Raw genomic sequence first — 16,040 nt, forward strand, 5'->3', positions numbered from 1 at the left:
TACTAAAAGATTTTTAAATTGAAAACATATTGGTCCATTTTCTTGGTAACACCTCCAAGGCTTCTAAAATTTGCAAGCCAGATGGATGCTGAAGCGAAAAAGACAAGAGGGAATTCAAAAACTTACAATTCACGACCCCGTCTGTTCAGCTGGAAAATTTCAACAGAGAATGTACCTAGTTACTCCAAGAGGTAACGACCAATATAAAAATAAAATAAAAATACCATTTTTATTCAGTTGCAAGGCGAAGGCAAAACAATCTTATTTTTCAACTAGAATACGGAGCGCAGTCCAGCCCTCCGAATCAACGATTTTCGACTCTTGTTGGAGTCTCATCGGAGAGAACGTAAGCCGGGTACTCCATACTCCAATTGACCAACACCGAGAGTTTATCGCCCACACCGCAACTGACGTGAATGAGCTAGGTGACTAGCGTCATCTGGCAATTGAAAGATGAAGTAGTTTTCAGTCCTAATAGCAATATTAATAATATTTAAAAATATTAAAATATTACTAAAAATTTTTAAATTGAAAACTTATTGGTCCATTTTCTTGGTAACACCTCCAAGGCTTCTAAAATTTGCAAGCCAGATGGATGCTAAAGCGAAGAAGACAAGAGGGAATTCAAAAACTTACAATTCACGACCCCGTCTGTTCAGCTGGTAAATTCCAACAGAAAATGGACCTAGTTACTCAAAGAAGTAACGACCAATATAAAAATAAAATAAAAATTCCATTTTTATTCAGTTGCAAATAAGATTGTTTTGCCTTCGCATTGCAATTGAATAAAAATGGAATTTTTATTTTATTTTTATATTGGTCGTTACTTCTTTGAGTAACTAGGTCCATTTTCTGTTGGAATTTACCAGCTGAACTGACGGGGTCGTGAATTGTAAGTTTTTGAATTCCCTCTTGTATTCTTCGCTTCAGCATACATCTGGCTTGCAAATTTTAGAAGCCTTGGAGGTGTTACCAAGAAAATGGACTATAAGTTTTCAATTTAAAAATCTTTTAGTAATATTTTAATATTTTTAAATATTATTAATATTGCTATCATAATTGAAAACTACTTCATCTTCCAATTGCCAGATGACGCCATTCACCTAGTCCATTCACGTCATTTGCGGTGTGGGGGATCAACTCTCGGTGTTGGTCAATTGGAGTATGGAGTAGCAGGCCTACGTTCTCTCCGATGAGACTCCAACAAGAGTCGAAAATCGTCGATTCAGAGTGCTGGACTGCGCTCCGTATTTTAAGTGAAAATAAGATTATTTTGCCTTCGCATTAAAACTGAATAGAAATGGAATTTTTGTTTTATTTTTATATTGGTCGTTACTTCTTTGAGCAACTAGGTCCATTTTCTGTTGGAATTTACCAGCTGAACAGACGGGGTAGTGAATTGTAAGTTTTTGAATTCCCTCTTGTCTTCTTCGCTTCAGCATCAATCTGGCTTGCAAATTTTAGAAGCCTTGGAGGTGTTACCAAGAAAATGGGCCAATAAGTTTTCAATTTAAAAATCTTTTTATTGTACGAAAATCTTGAGTTGTTAAAGTATTTCTAAGGGGCTGAATTATTATTTTGAAAATGAATTTTATCTGTTTTGCTGCAAAAAGTTGGATTTTTTGCATTTAGCATAGAAGTTTATGGAGTTTATTAGTTTTGTTTTAAATTTTAAGTAATAACAAAAGTTAATATTTCAATAAATTTTATTTTATACTTTATATCAGGGGTCACCAATTAGCGGACCGCGGTCCGCATCCGGACCGTGGGCTAGTTTTGTGCGGACCGTCAATAAATTCAGAATGTACCTAGTGTTTGGCAATTTTGAAAATGTTTAGCCATGAAATTGTGTACTATGTTTAGCTCAACTTATGTGTGCGAAGCCGCTTTATCAAGAATGAACATTATTAAAAGTCGGTAGAGATCTCACTAAGAGATATCTCAACTCCCTAATGAGACTCAGTTGCACCTAACTCACTCCAAACTTCAGACAGGTTGTACATAAAAAATGTCATTTCTCTCTCTAATAATTTAATTTTGTAAAGGGTTTTCCCCCTTATTGTTATACTTACTAATCATTAAATTTGAAATTAATCATTAATTATTAATTTTGAAACTGTAATATAAATTTGTCATGTACACTTTTTTATATTCATTTCCTCTCTATTATATGTTAAGTGGATAAGAGAAACGAGTGGATAAGAGAGAAAAACAAAGTTAGGGATGTTAGACAAGAAGTTGCAAAGTTGAAATGGAGATTTGCCGGACACACTATAAGACAAAAGGAAGATCGATGGAACAAAATTCTCATAAATTGGAGACCGTGGGAATATAAACCAAGCAGAGGAAGACCACAAATGAGATGGACAGATGATGTCAAGAAGCACGTGGGCTCTAGGTGGATAACTGTAGTGAGAGACAGAGAAGAATGGAAAAGAATTGGGGAGGAATATGTCCAAAGATGGACCGAAGAATTATAATTAGATAGATAGATATGTTAAGTAGGAGTACTTTTCAGATGTGCATTTAACTAAAATAATTTTCAGATTTAATAAGTTTGCAGCAAACACTTTGCATTGAAACTAATGTAAAAAAGATAAAATGTTAATTAGCATTTTGTATTATGATTATTTATTTTAAATTCATCAGTTTCCTTTCTCCAAATTGAAGATATCTAAAAACTTCATTAGCATTCAAAATATAAATTCCTAAATTTTAAAATATTCCCAGTAATAATTTTACAATCCTGCTGTTTTCACAATATATCGATAATAACATCAAAACAATACACAATGAATTTATATTTTATTTATTGTACCAGGAAAACAGAAAAGTATACATTAACCAAAAAACAATGAGATATTATTAGTTTTGCTTTCCATATAAGTCCATGTGTGAGGACACTTTCGTATGGAAAATGTTTCTGACTCGATTTCTTTGCAGATGCCTGTTAAAAAATGTCCCCTTTAAACAAATCAGAAGAGTGCCGGGTGAAAAATGTTTTTAAGCAAATGCAAAATTACTTTTTGTCTCAAAAATGTATTTTGAGGTTTCTTGGGTAAGTATAAACAAAAAAGGTATGTTGTCATATTTCCGAAAAGTTAATAGTTTTCGAGTTATCAGCGATTTAAAATCTGAAAAATGCGAAAATATGCATTTGCGATGCTTGAAAACTCTTAAGTTTTAATAAAATGGCAGATCTTTTTTGTTTAAGATGGCCCAAAACTGCTAAAAATATATTTTAGGGTTCAAAAAGGTGATGTTTTGAATTTGATAAAAAAAGTTAAACAATTTCTGCCCAAAAAATTTGCCCGGCACCCTTCTGATTTGTTTATAGGGGATATTTTTAACAAGAATCCGCAAAGAAACCGAATCAGCCAGATACAGGCAGTATAAATCCGGACCCCGGAAGTGTCATAGGTTTTCGAAACGGACCCTCAGGGAAACTAATTGGTGACCCCTGCTTTATATGATTATATACATTCGTAACAATAATAAAAACATTTTAGACATTTAATTCTGCCGCTTCTTTAATTGAGACGTTCAGAGCAACAGTAGCCTAAGCCACAAATTGAGCATTTCTAGATATATTATATAATATAGGTTTACAACGTTTTTCAACGTCTTCCGATTTCCAATCTCCATCTCGTTCTGTCATTCCATAGATCGTCCTCGAGTTCTCTGTCTCTGATTTCTCTATCAACTCCTTCTCTCCAACTTCTTCTAGGCCTTCCTGGTCTGCGCCTTCCTCTTGGTTGCCATTCGAGGATTTGTCTTGGTATTCTACTCTCCGGTATTCTTCTTACGTGTCCATACCAGCTAAGTTGTTTCGTCCTGATGTCGTCAACAATAGTATGTGTAACATCCATGATGTCTCTGACTCTCTCGTTTGTTATTCTGTCGCGTCTAGATATTCCCGCCGAAGGGCGCCAGAAGTCCATTTCTGTTGCTCTAAGCATTTTCTATGTTCTGACTTTTAGGGGCCAAACTTCGTATCCATATGTTGTGATTGTTTTTATTATAGTGTTATATATTATTGTTTTATTTTCTTTAGAAATATTTTTATCCCACAGTACGCTGTTCAGTGAGGATATGCCTTTTTTTCCCTGTGTATTTTGTTCCTTAATAGCGGCATCTATATTTCCGTCTTGAGTGATCTTTACTCCCAGGTATTTGTAGTCTTCACATAATTTTATTTCTTGATTTTCCTCTACTCGGGGGCTATGTCGGTCTCCTCCGATACTCATGTATTCAGTTTTTTCCATATTCACTTCTAGGCCCCACTCTTGTAAACTCTTCTGATAGTTTTCGCATCATGTAACTAATATTTTCAGAGTCCTGTGCGGTGATCACCTGGTTATCAGCAAAGCACAGCGTGTACAAATTTGAGTCCGTTAGTGGTATGCCTATATTCGTACATTTTTTCTTCCATTTGTTGAGTGCTGCTTCGAGGTATATTTTGAATAGTGTTGGTGAGATACAGCATCCTTGCCTTAGTGATTTAGTTACTGTGAATCCAGGTGTTATGAGATTTCCAGTTTTAATTCTTGTTATCAACTATTTTCAATGGGAAATAAGCCACAATTTTACCAAAAAAAAAATTATTTTATTAACGTTTCGAAGCCCAAATCGGGTCTCGTTGTCAAAATTTGGACTTCTAAACGTTAATAAAATCATTTTTTTTTTTGGTAAAATTGTGGCTTATTTCCCATTGAAAATAGTTGATTATAAAAATGCCACAAGGAAATAGCTTCAAAACAACATTAATTCTTGTTGTTTGTTGGTAGTACAACGTTTTTACGGCTTCAACCAATTCTATATTTACATTTGTTTTCTCCAGTGCCTCCTATAATCTAACCAGCGGGACACTATCATACGCTTTTCTAAGGTCTACAAACATTAGATGGACTTCTTGCCCACGAGCAACTTTCTTTTCAATTACCTGAGTAATGGAGAAAACATGATCTATTGTAGATCGACCTGCGAGAAAACCAGCCTGTTCTTCGGCTTCCATATCTTGGTATTATTTTTCTATTCAATTTTTAATAAGTTTTCCATATATTCTGCTGATACTACTAATGACTATAATTCCTCTATAGTTTTCAGGTTTTGATTTATCTCCCTTTTTGTGGATAGTGCTCAGATGTGACTCTTTCCATTCTTCAGGTATTTCATGGTTATTCAATTATTCAAGCATTGCTGGAAAAGTTGTCTTAGCCGCTTAATTAGAACTTTAAGTCCATATTTGATGAGTTCCACATTTCTAGATTATTATATCAATAAAAGTAGTAGCATTACATCTTCGGATTAACAAGGGTCTACACAACCTACCTCTATATATGGCTAAATGGCGCTACATAATTTGTAGCGCCATCCCATGAAGAATAATGGAAATACGAATGCAAAGATATTGCATTTATCTCAAAACTTCGGTTTTGGTGTTAGGCCACTGTTGCTCTGAGCGCCTCAATGATGACACATTAATATTCTTTCCCTTCCCCACAAACGTCACTATGTCCTTAAAAATAAATTGACGTATTAGGCCAGGGTAATTAGACAAAAATATACACTGTTCGTGACACTTCAGCAGCCAGGGTACTGAAGCGTTTTTTCGACAGGTAATACCTATAGGAACAAATTATAACTATTTCCTGCGTAGGATCTGGCGGCCATTTTTATTAATAAAGAATTAACTGTCAAAAAATGGCATTTTCCCTCTTTTTCAAATCAACGGAGAGCAGTAAAACTTATGATTCTTTTAGTACAAATATCTTCGAGATTATGGAAAACGCTTTAAAATGAAGTATCGCAAAGTTTGATATACTCATCTATTGTTAATATATTTGCGAAAAAAGTTCGGAATGGCAAAAAAAATATTTTCTCAATAACTGTTGTAAAAATTAGTGTACAGCTTTGAAATTTTTGTCAAATAAGGGTTCTTTGGTGTTTAATATATGATAAAAATTTCAAAGCGATTCATCCACTTGTTTAAATTTTATTCAAATTTTTTATCCCAGTGAGCATTTTTTTTGCAATAACATAAGTCAGAAAAAATGACCTTAGAACCATTTCACAGGTGTCAAATGAAAGAGCATGAGCTACATTTTCAACATGGTTTAAAAAAGTGAATAAAAAATGCATTTATTAGTAATAAATAATTATGCAAAATATCGTCAATTTTTCTTTATAAACTTTTTGAATAACTTTTTCCAAAAAAATTAACTTTTTTGCCCTGTTTTAAGTGCACAACTACCAAGTAATGTTATCTATATCATAAATGATAAAAAATTGTAATAAATATGTATAATTTCCTTATATAACACAATAAACATTTATAAAGAGCGATTACGATACTTTTGCATAATTATTTATTACTAATAAATGCATTTTTTATTCACTTTTTTTAAACCAAGTTGAAAATATAGCTCATGCTCTTTTATTTGACACCTGTGGAATGGTTCTAACGTCAGTTACTTCTGACTTATGTTATTTCAAAAAATGCTCTCTGGGATAAACGATTTGAATAAAATTTAAACAATTGAATGAATCGCTTTGAAATTTTTATTACATATTAAGCACCAAAGAATCGTTATTTGACAAAAATTTCAAAGCTGTAGATTAATTTTTAAAACAGTTATTGCGAAAATAATTTTTCCACCTACCTCTACCGAAAGTATACTTTTCCGGGCCTGATTGTAGGGAGCAAAGTTGTACTTTTCCTCCCTAGGGAGGAAAATATTTTTCCTCCCTAGGGAGGAAAAGTAAAAGTGACGTCATGGTATTTCATTCATGAAATATAACTTATTGACGCCCTGTACAATGTCTATTTTCTATTACGTAAGTATCTATACATTTTAACGTTTATTTAAAAACACTCTGTATTTTGCAGAATGGTAAAAAACAGTAAATTGTTATTCTGATTTAACAATGTTTACATTAATAATTTGACTTATACTTGACAGGTGACAGTTATATTGTACCTACTTGTTAGTTTTAGTTCTAATAAATTTTGTTGGTTAGTTACATAAATAAATTAAGTAAAAATGAAAAAATGACTTGTTATTTGAGGAAGGTGGAAAAACCATATGTATAACATGGGAGTAAAGTGCCTTCTCCTCCCTTGAATGATTACTGCCCTCCGCTACGCGTCGGGCAGTAAACTTCATTCTCGGGAGGAAAAGTAGCACTTTCCTCCCTTGTTATACAAATAGCTATTTCCACCTACCTCTACCGAAAGTATACTTTTCCGGATCTGATTGTAGAGAGCAAAGTTGTACTTTTCCTCCCTAGGGAGGAAATGTAAAAGTGACGTCATGGTATTTCATTCATGAAATATAACCTATTGACGCCCTGTACAATATCTATTGTCTATTACGTAAGTATCTACACATTTTAACGTTTATTTATAAAACCGATATTATTTTGCCGAATGATAAAAAACAGTAAATTGTTATTTTGATTTAACAATGTTTACATTAATAATTTGACTTATATGTGACAATTGACAGATATATTGTACCTACTTGTTAGTTTTAGTTTTAATAAATTTTGTTGGTTAGTTACATAAATAAATAATTTAAAAATGAAAAAATTACCTGATATTTGAGGAAGGTGGAAGAATCATATGTATAACATGGGAGTAAAGTGTCTTTTCCTCCCTCGAATGATTACTGCCCTCCGCTACGCGTCGGGCATTAAATTTCATTCTCGGGAGGAAAAGTAGCACTTTCCTCCCTTGTTATATAAATAGCTATTTTTTGCAATTCCGACCTTTTTTCGCAATTATATTAAAAATAAATGAATATATCAAACTTTTTAATACGTCATTTTAAAGCTTTTTCCATAATCTCGAAGATATTTGTACTAAAAAAACCTTAAGTTTCCCTGTGTTCCATTGATTTGAAAAAAAAGTGAAAAATGCCATTTTTTGACACTTAACTGTTTATAAATAAAAATGGCCGCCAGATCCTACGCAGGAAATAGTTACAATTTGCTCTTATAGGTATTACCTGTCGAAAAAACGCTTCAGTGCCCTGGCTGTTCAAGTGTCATGGAAAAAACCTTATTACCCTGGACTATATAGACCACTCATCAGCGGTAAAAAACTGTAAACCGTGTAATTTTGAGAATCAACACCGATTTTTATGAAAATTTGGTTTTAAGCTCTGTTGACACTCTTCTTCAAAATGTACCCTATGCCGAACTGCGCTTTTGCGCTGGGGGTGAAAACAACACCATCTAGGGGATGAAAATTTTTTAATCAAAATAACTAGGGAAATCGATAAAGTGACCAATTCTGCGTAAATTTTGTTCTATAAAATTTTTTTACAAAATTGACACTTTCCACTTGACACAAATGAAGTTATTTGCGATTGAAACTATGCATTTTTCATTGAAAAAACTCACGTTTTATAACCGTTTTTCATGAATAACTTAAAAAAATTTAATTTTATAGAAAAAATCATTTCAAATAAAATTGTGGCTAATAAAAAAAAACAAAGAGATTCTCGTTAGAAAGGCCTAGTAAACCCAATAACGACTGAGTTATTCCTCTTTAAAGGATGGTTAGTTTCGAAGGACCTCGAAATGGAGGACTCTCAATCTCAAATAACTCGAATGTGGTGCAAATTTTTGGGAAAACTTAAAATACATCTTTTAAAGCTCATTAAAAAATCTTTTAAATAAGCTCTAACAAAAGTATTTGTATAAGAACTGATTGACTTATGACGAAAGTAAAGTCGCTCTCTGCTTTTTTATTTTTGAAATGTAAAAATTAAACCCTCGTCGTTACAATCCTAATAGAAATGAATAGTTTCCCACTTGAAATTAACTTTATTTAGGTACAGTTGATACGATCCATGTGATTCGACCGTTTTGGAATGCTTAGTTTAGAAAAAAAAAGTTGATTAAATAGAAAATGACATTATTTTAATTTAAAAAAGTGCATTTTTCTTAAATAAACCTAAAAGTATTCATGACACAAAAACAAAAAAAATCAAAATTTTTAGTAAAAGAAATTGTAAAATTAATATTTGAAACATTTTTAAAATTACGAATACTTTTAGATTTATTAAAGAAAAATTCACTTTTTAAAATTTTAAAACTGTCATTTTCGATTAAATCAACTATTTTTTCTAAACTGAGCATTCCAAACCGGTCAAATTACATGGATCGTATCAATTGTACCTGAATAAAGTTAATTTCAAGGTGAAAGCTATTCATTTCTATTAGGATTGTAACAACGAGGTTTTAAGTTTTACATTTCAAAAAGAAAAAAGCAGAGAGTGACTTTATTTTCGTCATAAGTCAGGCAGTTCTTATGAAAAAAACTTTTGTCAGAGCCTATTTGCAATATTTCTTAATGAACTTTAAAAGATATCTCTTAAGTTTTCCCAAAAAATTGTACCACATTCGAGTTATTTGAGATTGAAGGTTTTCCATTACGAGGTTCTTCGAAAATAACCATCTTTTAAAGAGCAATAACTCAGTCGTTATTGGATTTAGATAGGTATTTCAGACGCGAATCTCTTTATTTTTTCTTAGATACAATTTTTTTCTTAATGATTTTTTGTATAAAATTAATTCTTTTTAAGTTATTCATGAAAAACCGTTATAAAACCTGAGTTTTTCAATGAAAATTGCATAGATTCAATCGCAAACAACTTGGAAAGTGTCAATTTAAAAAAAATTTTGGAACAAAATTTACTCAGAATTGGTAACTCTATCGATTTCCGTAGTTATTTGTATTAAAAAAATTTCATCCCCTAGATGGGGTTGTTTTCACCCCCAGGTCAAAAGCGCAGTACGGCATAGGGTAGATTTTGACAAAGGTTATAATTACTACCTAAATCCAAATTTTCAAGGAAATCGACCTTAATTCTCAAAATTCCACGAGAAAATGGCTGTTGATAAAAGGTTATGCGGAATTAGATTGCCAATTAGATCCAAGCCAAGTCAGATAATTATTTTTTGTTTACCCAGGTATTGTCTTCAGCGATTCTTAATGGATTAGTTCTTAAAACATTAATAATAACTGCACCTCTCAACACGCGGTCAGATAACATTAAGAAAACAGACCTTATACTCTATATTAAAATAAAATACTGACTACTGATAGTACTGATTAATAACTAGCTCTCGATAAGGCTCATTTCGCACCAAAGGAGTGCACTCCAGTCCAGTCCTCCCGAAGTCCAGTCAAAGCAAGACAGCCATTAACTTGCACTGAATGTGTCTTGAGGAGTCATCTCTCCCGTGAAAAGGAAAAACCTAGTAACTGAGTTTTGATAACTTTTCAGGAAACGAAAAGAAAGAAAAGTATATCGCCGTTTAATAGAATTATATTATTTTTTGTTTTTTTTTTCGTTCAGTGGATTTCAAGTGTATGTCCCTGTAACTGTAACTTAGTTTTTTCCAAATATTTGCAGTTTTTTTAATTCTATGTCACTTACTATTTTTGAAATGCAAAGAAATATTGATTTTGCTGCGGAAAAAGCTAGTATGCTTACTTAGTTCCTAATTCATACTATTTTTGCCAAGGAAAAAACTAGTAGGTACTATATTACACTTGCTAATATGATACTTTATGATTGCTTTAAAACTATGTAAAATCAAGTAGTTAGGTACATTTTGGTTTTTAAAAATAAAAAGTAGGTAAAGTTATAATTTTTACATATATTTTATTAGAAAAATTACAAAAAGTTTTTGAATTCAACATTTAATTACATAAAACAAACAAAAATAATAAAAACTAAACTCGATTATTTAGTAAATCATTTGATGTTTCAGAAACAGGTAGTTTCTCCCAAAAGAATCTTTTTTGGCTTAGCATTGCAGGAAGAAGCTCTGTAATTATTTTTTGTTTTTTTTGAACATTTACACCCCTATCTTCAGTTTTGCTCTCAGGCATTTCCAGATTAAATTTAGGTTTTAAAAAGTCAAAATTAATAAATTCGTTTTCAGTATGACTTTTCTTATAAAACATTTGTCTTGACCCTTTTCTAAATTGTACTACTTTAATCACGTTAAGTTTTGGGAAATTTTCATCTTTTTTTGTTCTTTGTTTTACACCGTCTTTAAAGCGATAAAAATCATCATGTTTCATTAGTAAGGTTTTATTTTTTCTAGAGGCTTTTAATATTAGCTCATTTAAGTCGTTCATTTCATAAATGTTGGATCTCTTTTTCCATAGCTTGCCAATGTTTCCGTGGACACTGTCGGCTCTCATAAAAGAGTGCCCAGCTTCAAAGTATTTTAAAGTAATACTGTTTGGACCCCAGTTAGAATTGACAATTACCACAAATGACGTAAATAATTTCCAGTTTTTATTTTGGGCACTGCAGTTGTCACACCAAAATTCGTAGTGCTCTACGTTAACTGAGGATCTTTGAATAAGCCCGCAATATGCTGATGCCACATCTTCCGCCGAGCGACCACTTATAGCTTCATGCCACAAAACGCAAATATTTTCTTCATCTTTTGTTAACGAAGCAAAAGTTTCATTGAACACAACTAATTTACTAACAAAGACAGATTTTTTTAAAGATAACTTTGGAAGTAGTAACACTTTTTGCATATCCGCGCAATAAACTTTAAATGAGTCTGGATAGTCGTGCTGTCTGTCATTATCATACGCTTTTCTGGCAGCAATATATGCCATATGGTGATCATTAAACGTATTACATTGATCACAAGTCTCTGGAATTGTACATATTTTTTTGTGCTCTTTTTGATGTACGCAAATGTCACACTCATCTTGATTTGGTTGATCAAATCCAATGTTAAGTGAATTAAATTCAGTTCTATATCTGTCATAAGATATTTTTTCATGAGTTTCACAAAAATGTTTCCACATATCAGTAATAGATAGCTCTTGAGATAAATATCTTCTATTGGGAGCATGTTGCAATTTATAGTGTGATATTTGCGGATTATAAGATTCAATATGGTTTCTTATTAGAATGGGATCCTTCTTGTTAGATGGAACAGACGAGCCTCGTTTATCCTTAACCAGTTCTAACCCCATAGATTGTTTATATCTGTTTTTGAAGTCCGTTATCATACCATCAGTTTTCATTCCATGTGTATGTAAATACATTTGCTTACACACATTCATTTCAATACCATCATCCTTGAGCAACGAGTATGTAAGGACGTGTTGACGTTTATTTTCACTATCTACTTTTCTTCTCTTAATACCCCCAATCTTTATACTGGCATTAAAATATTGACTTCTCTCGCCAAAACTCATTTTCCAAAATGACTGGCAAATATTTTGTCTTCTTTCTTCTGATAAAAATTCTCTACATTTTTTTTTACAATTACATGGTTCTAATAACTGATATTTTTCTAGATGCCTCTCAATTTGCTCTTTCGCTGTTCTTGCTCTTTTTTTTCTGTTTTTCTCGTATCCTTCATCGGTTTTATCACTGATTTGTGCTTCTATAAAAAACGTAGATATTAGTTAATTCATGTGAAACACAAAATACAAAGCATTTTTACCTGGCAGAGTTTCCTGGTTTATATCTTTCAATTGTTTATCTACTAAACCTTCATTTTCCATAACAGTGCCAACTACACTTTTTTCATTTTCAGTTTGAAAAAATTTTGCTATTCTCCTTTTTTTCTTTGTCTCATAACTTATTTCTTCAGATTCTTGTGGGTCATAACTAGGGTCTAAATCTGAGTCATCGTCAACTGTGTCATCTAAAAAGTATAAGTTTGGTCTAATTGTTTATAATAATTAATATTTTATTTAGTAACCTTTATTATGCTGACAAACGTCTATAACATCAACCGATTTTTCTTTGTGACATTCATTATTAACATCCGTATCATTTTGACTACCATCCTTTGTTCCATCAATTAATGGTAGCGGTTTTAATTCGGTATAAACTTTTGTGTTTTCTTCCTTCCTAATATCTCTTACTAAACATATTGGTTGAATATCATAAAAATGGTTTTCATTAGTAGAGGGGTTATCATTATCACTAAAAATAAAAAAATAAAAATCAAAAATGCTAGCGACAAACGTCCATATTATTATTATCATTGTAATAATACTCCAAACCAAAAGCTTTTGAGTTCGAAGGCTCTTCTGAATAAACTGTTATGCTTAGTTTATTTGATTTTTGTTTATAAATTACTCTAAAAATAATGATAATACACATATTTTAACTTCTGAAGTTTAGAATTAAAAATTGCTACATTTGCTATAAATACACAATGTGTTTAAGAAATACTTTTTAGTATACGAATATGAGCAAGATAATTAAAATAATTTCCACGAAACATAGTCAATAGAAAAATGTTTTGGTAATTGAATATCCACTGCACACAAATATAACGATTTTTGTTACATAAGTAATGGTAACCTAAATATTTATTAACAATCAGCTGACATGCGAATTTTCTAAATATCAACTAAATTAATTTGTTGTAACCTATCACCTTTTACAGTAATAAATAAGTCGGTTCATATTATTTTTTGTTTCAAGAAATGTTGATTTATTCAGAATATGTTAATTTTATAATCAGAAGTCCGTATAAATAAATCTAGAAACCTACTTTTGATTTTGTAAGCCGTCCATCATCAGGTTATCAACCAAATAATCGTCTTTCACAGTATCTTGTATCGATTTCAAACAATCTTGACCAAAGGACGCAAGTTCACTATACCTATAACAAAAAGAATGCATTCGTTACAGCATTTCTTTTGAATTATCTACCATTTTACTGATTGTTTGTTTTTTGAAAATCAAACAAACAAAATTGTACTTTGTTTGTAATGTAAAAACTAATACTCACCGCTTTTCAAGATCACCCACTTCCTGAACACAAACTACTTTATTTTCCTTAGCCAAAGCCATTATAATGTTTTTTCTTTTAGACATAGTTTTCAAAACTTTATATAATTAGATTAAAACAAATTCACCACCAGACGAGTAATTATGTAGGTATACACAGTTGAGACTGGCTCGACAGACTGAATAATTTAACGAAGTGCATTGGAAGAACATAGTAAAAGATCCTTCGTTTTCGCGCCAAAGCGGAATTAAATTGGAAATACCTAGCATACACACTTTAAAATAATTCGCCGAGTTTAAATGACCGGAAAAAATATGGATATATCTAGTAAATGACTTTGCTAGTTTTTTGTTTAGAAATATGACGTTTTTGTCTTTCGGCTTAAAAATGGTAAGGTATGTTATTAGGAACTTCCAATTTAAAAAAAATATTTATATATACACTTTTCAAAGGAAATATTTAGTAAAAGCCTTTGTTATATTTTTCCTTCTGAAATAAGTAGAAATGTATCGTTCACTGTATAAGTTGCTATGTTTATTCTAAAAAAATAACAAGATGCTAGGTTTTTCCAACCAAATTTATTGAAATTACCATTTTGCTAGGATTTTCCATCTGAAATAACTTTCTTAAAAATGCAAGTATTTACAAGTTTTAAGTACCAGTCGATAAAGAGCTTCATGGGGTTTCACACAATTGATACTAAGCATAAACCTAGTAAGTCACTTTACTAGGTTTTTCCTTTTCACGGGAGATCTGTGTAGAGATACTAGCGGTTAAAAATGGATGTAGTGGTTCAAAAGATAATATTACGTCGCCTTCTAAGAAGAAGAATGAGGCAACGAGGAAAACTATTTTGGTTTCATCCCATAAATTCTAGTAGATATGTTTCTGGTTTATTGAGTCATATGTTTTCTGAACTATTAGATGAGTCTCCTCCAAATACTGGCAATATAATTTCAAATTGAATGTTTCGGGTGTTGATTTTGATTGATTTTAAATTGATTCTAAATTTCATCACTATCTCGAACTAATAATATCATTTTTTAAAGGTATGTATAGATATTCGCGCCATATGTTCGTCGTGCGTTCGTGGCACCGACTGAAGTTTGATCGTGTGCTCACCGTTTGTGTGCCACTTGAAAACACGTACTAACGCGTACTAATCTAACGAAACCTGCCACAAATGCGTAGCGCACACACGGCGCGCATATCTATACGTACCTTAATAACGCGGTCTATATAGACATTTGAAATAACAAAAATTGCCGTAAAGTCAAATTTTGGTGGAGAGCTAGGGTTTACCATAAAAAAAGTTTTATAAATCCCCATCAATCCCATGTGTGCAACAAAAGTTATTCGGGGTCAAAGGTCAAAATTTGAGATTTTCTGGATTTTTCTCGAAAACGGTAAGTTTTATCAAAAAAAAAACTTCAAACCAAAGTTGTAGACCTTAAAATTTTCTACGAAAATAGTCCTTACGATGTTTTTCCTAAGAGTTGCCATTCCTGAGATATAGGGATTCTAAGAGTCACATTGTACATGATATGCACACGTTTCCACACCACCTGTGAGGTAGTGTACTCGGCGCGTTTTTTTACCGTGGTTTCTCCTGTAGGCGTACTCCACTAACTGTTTTGACAATTTTAAGATAATTTAAGGAAACAGTACCGGTCAAGTTCTAGATATTACCTAATTATTGATATTGATTATTGATATTGCTATTGATTACACCAGTTTACCCCCAATTTGCGACTCAAATGCAAAATCCTGTTTTTTGTTAATTTTTGCTCGCTGAATATGATTATGATGGTAAAAAGTTCCTAACACGTAAGTTTTTGAGTTATGATTTGTTCAAAAAAATGAGTTATGATTTTTAAGTTATGAGTATTTTACTTTTTTTTTTTTTAAACGTCATTTGTAATATATCGGGGCGTGATCTTATCAAATTAACGTTTTTCGGTAGTCCTTAATCAGTAAACTTAACAATTTCAACTTTATAGTTCTAAACCATTTTAACAACTGTTACTCCTGCATGATAAAAGTTTTCAAGGAAGGGCAAGCATACAATTGAATATCCAGATATTACCTCAGCAATAAAACCGGTTTTTCATGGAGAAGATGTACCAGTTACAGGACCTCGGCGAATTGGGAGAAAGATTTGGAAATGTATGGTGACAAAAGTGAACCTGATGATGAATCAGAAAAGAATGATTCTTATTTTCCCGAAAGCGACG

The 16,040-nt window shown here is 31.9% G+C and overlaps 1 protein-coding gene across 1 annotated transcript in view; it reads left to right on the forward strand.

Moving 5' to 3' along the window:
* The window catches only part of LOC126881308 (nose resistant to fluoxetine protein 6-like), a 105,872-nt gene that overhangs the window by 40,642 nt on the left and 49,190 nt on the right, over positions 1-16,040 (forward strand). The window lies entirely within an intron of this gene.

Source organism: Diabrotica virgifera, chromosome 3, assembly GCF_917563875.1.
Source record: "Diabrotica virgifera virgifera chromosome 3, PGI_DIABVI_V3a".
Taxonomy (NCBI): domain Eukaryota; kingdom Metazoa; phylum Arthropoda; class Insecta; order Coleoptera; family Chrysomelidae; genus Diabrotica; species Diabrotica virgifera.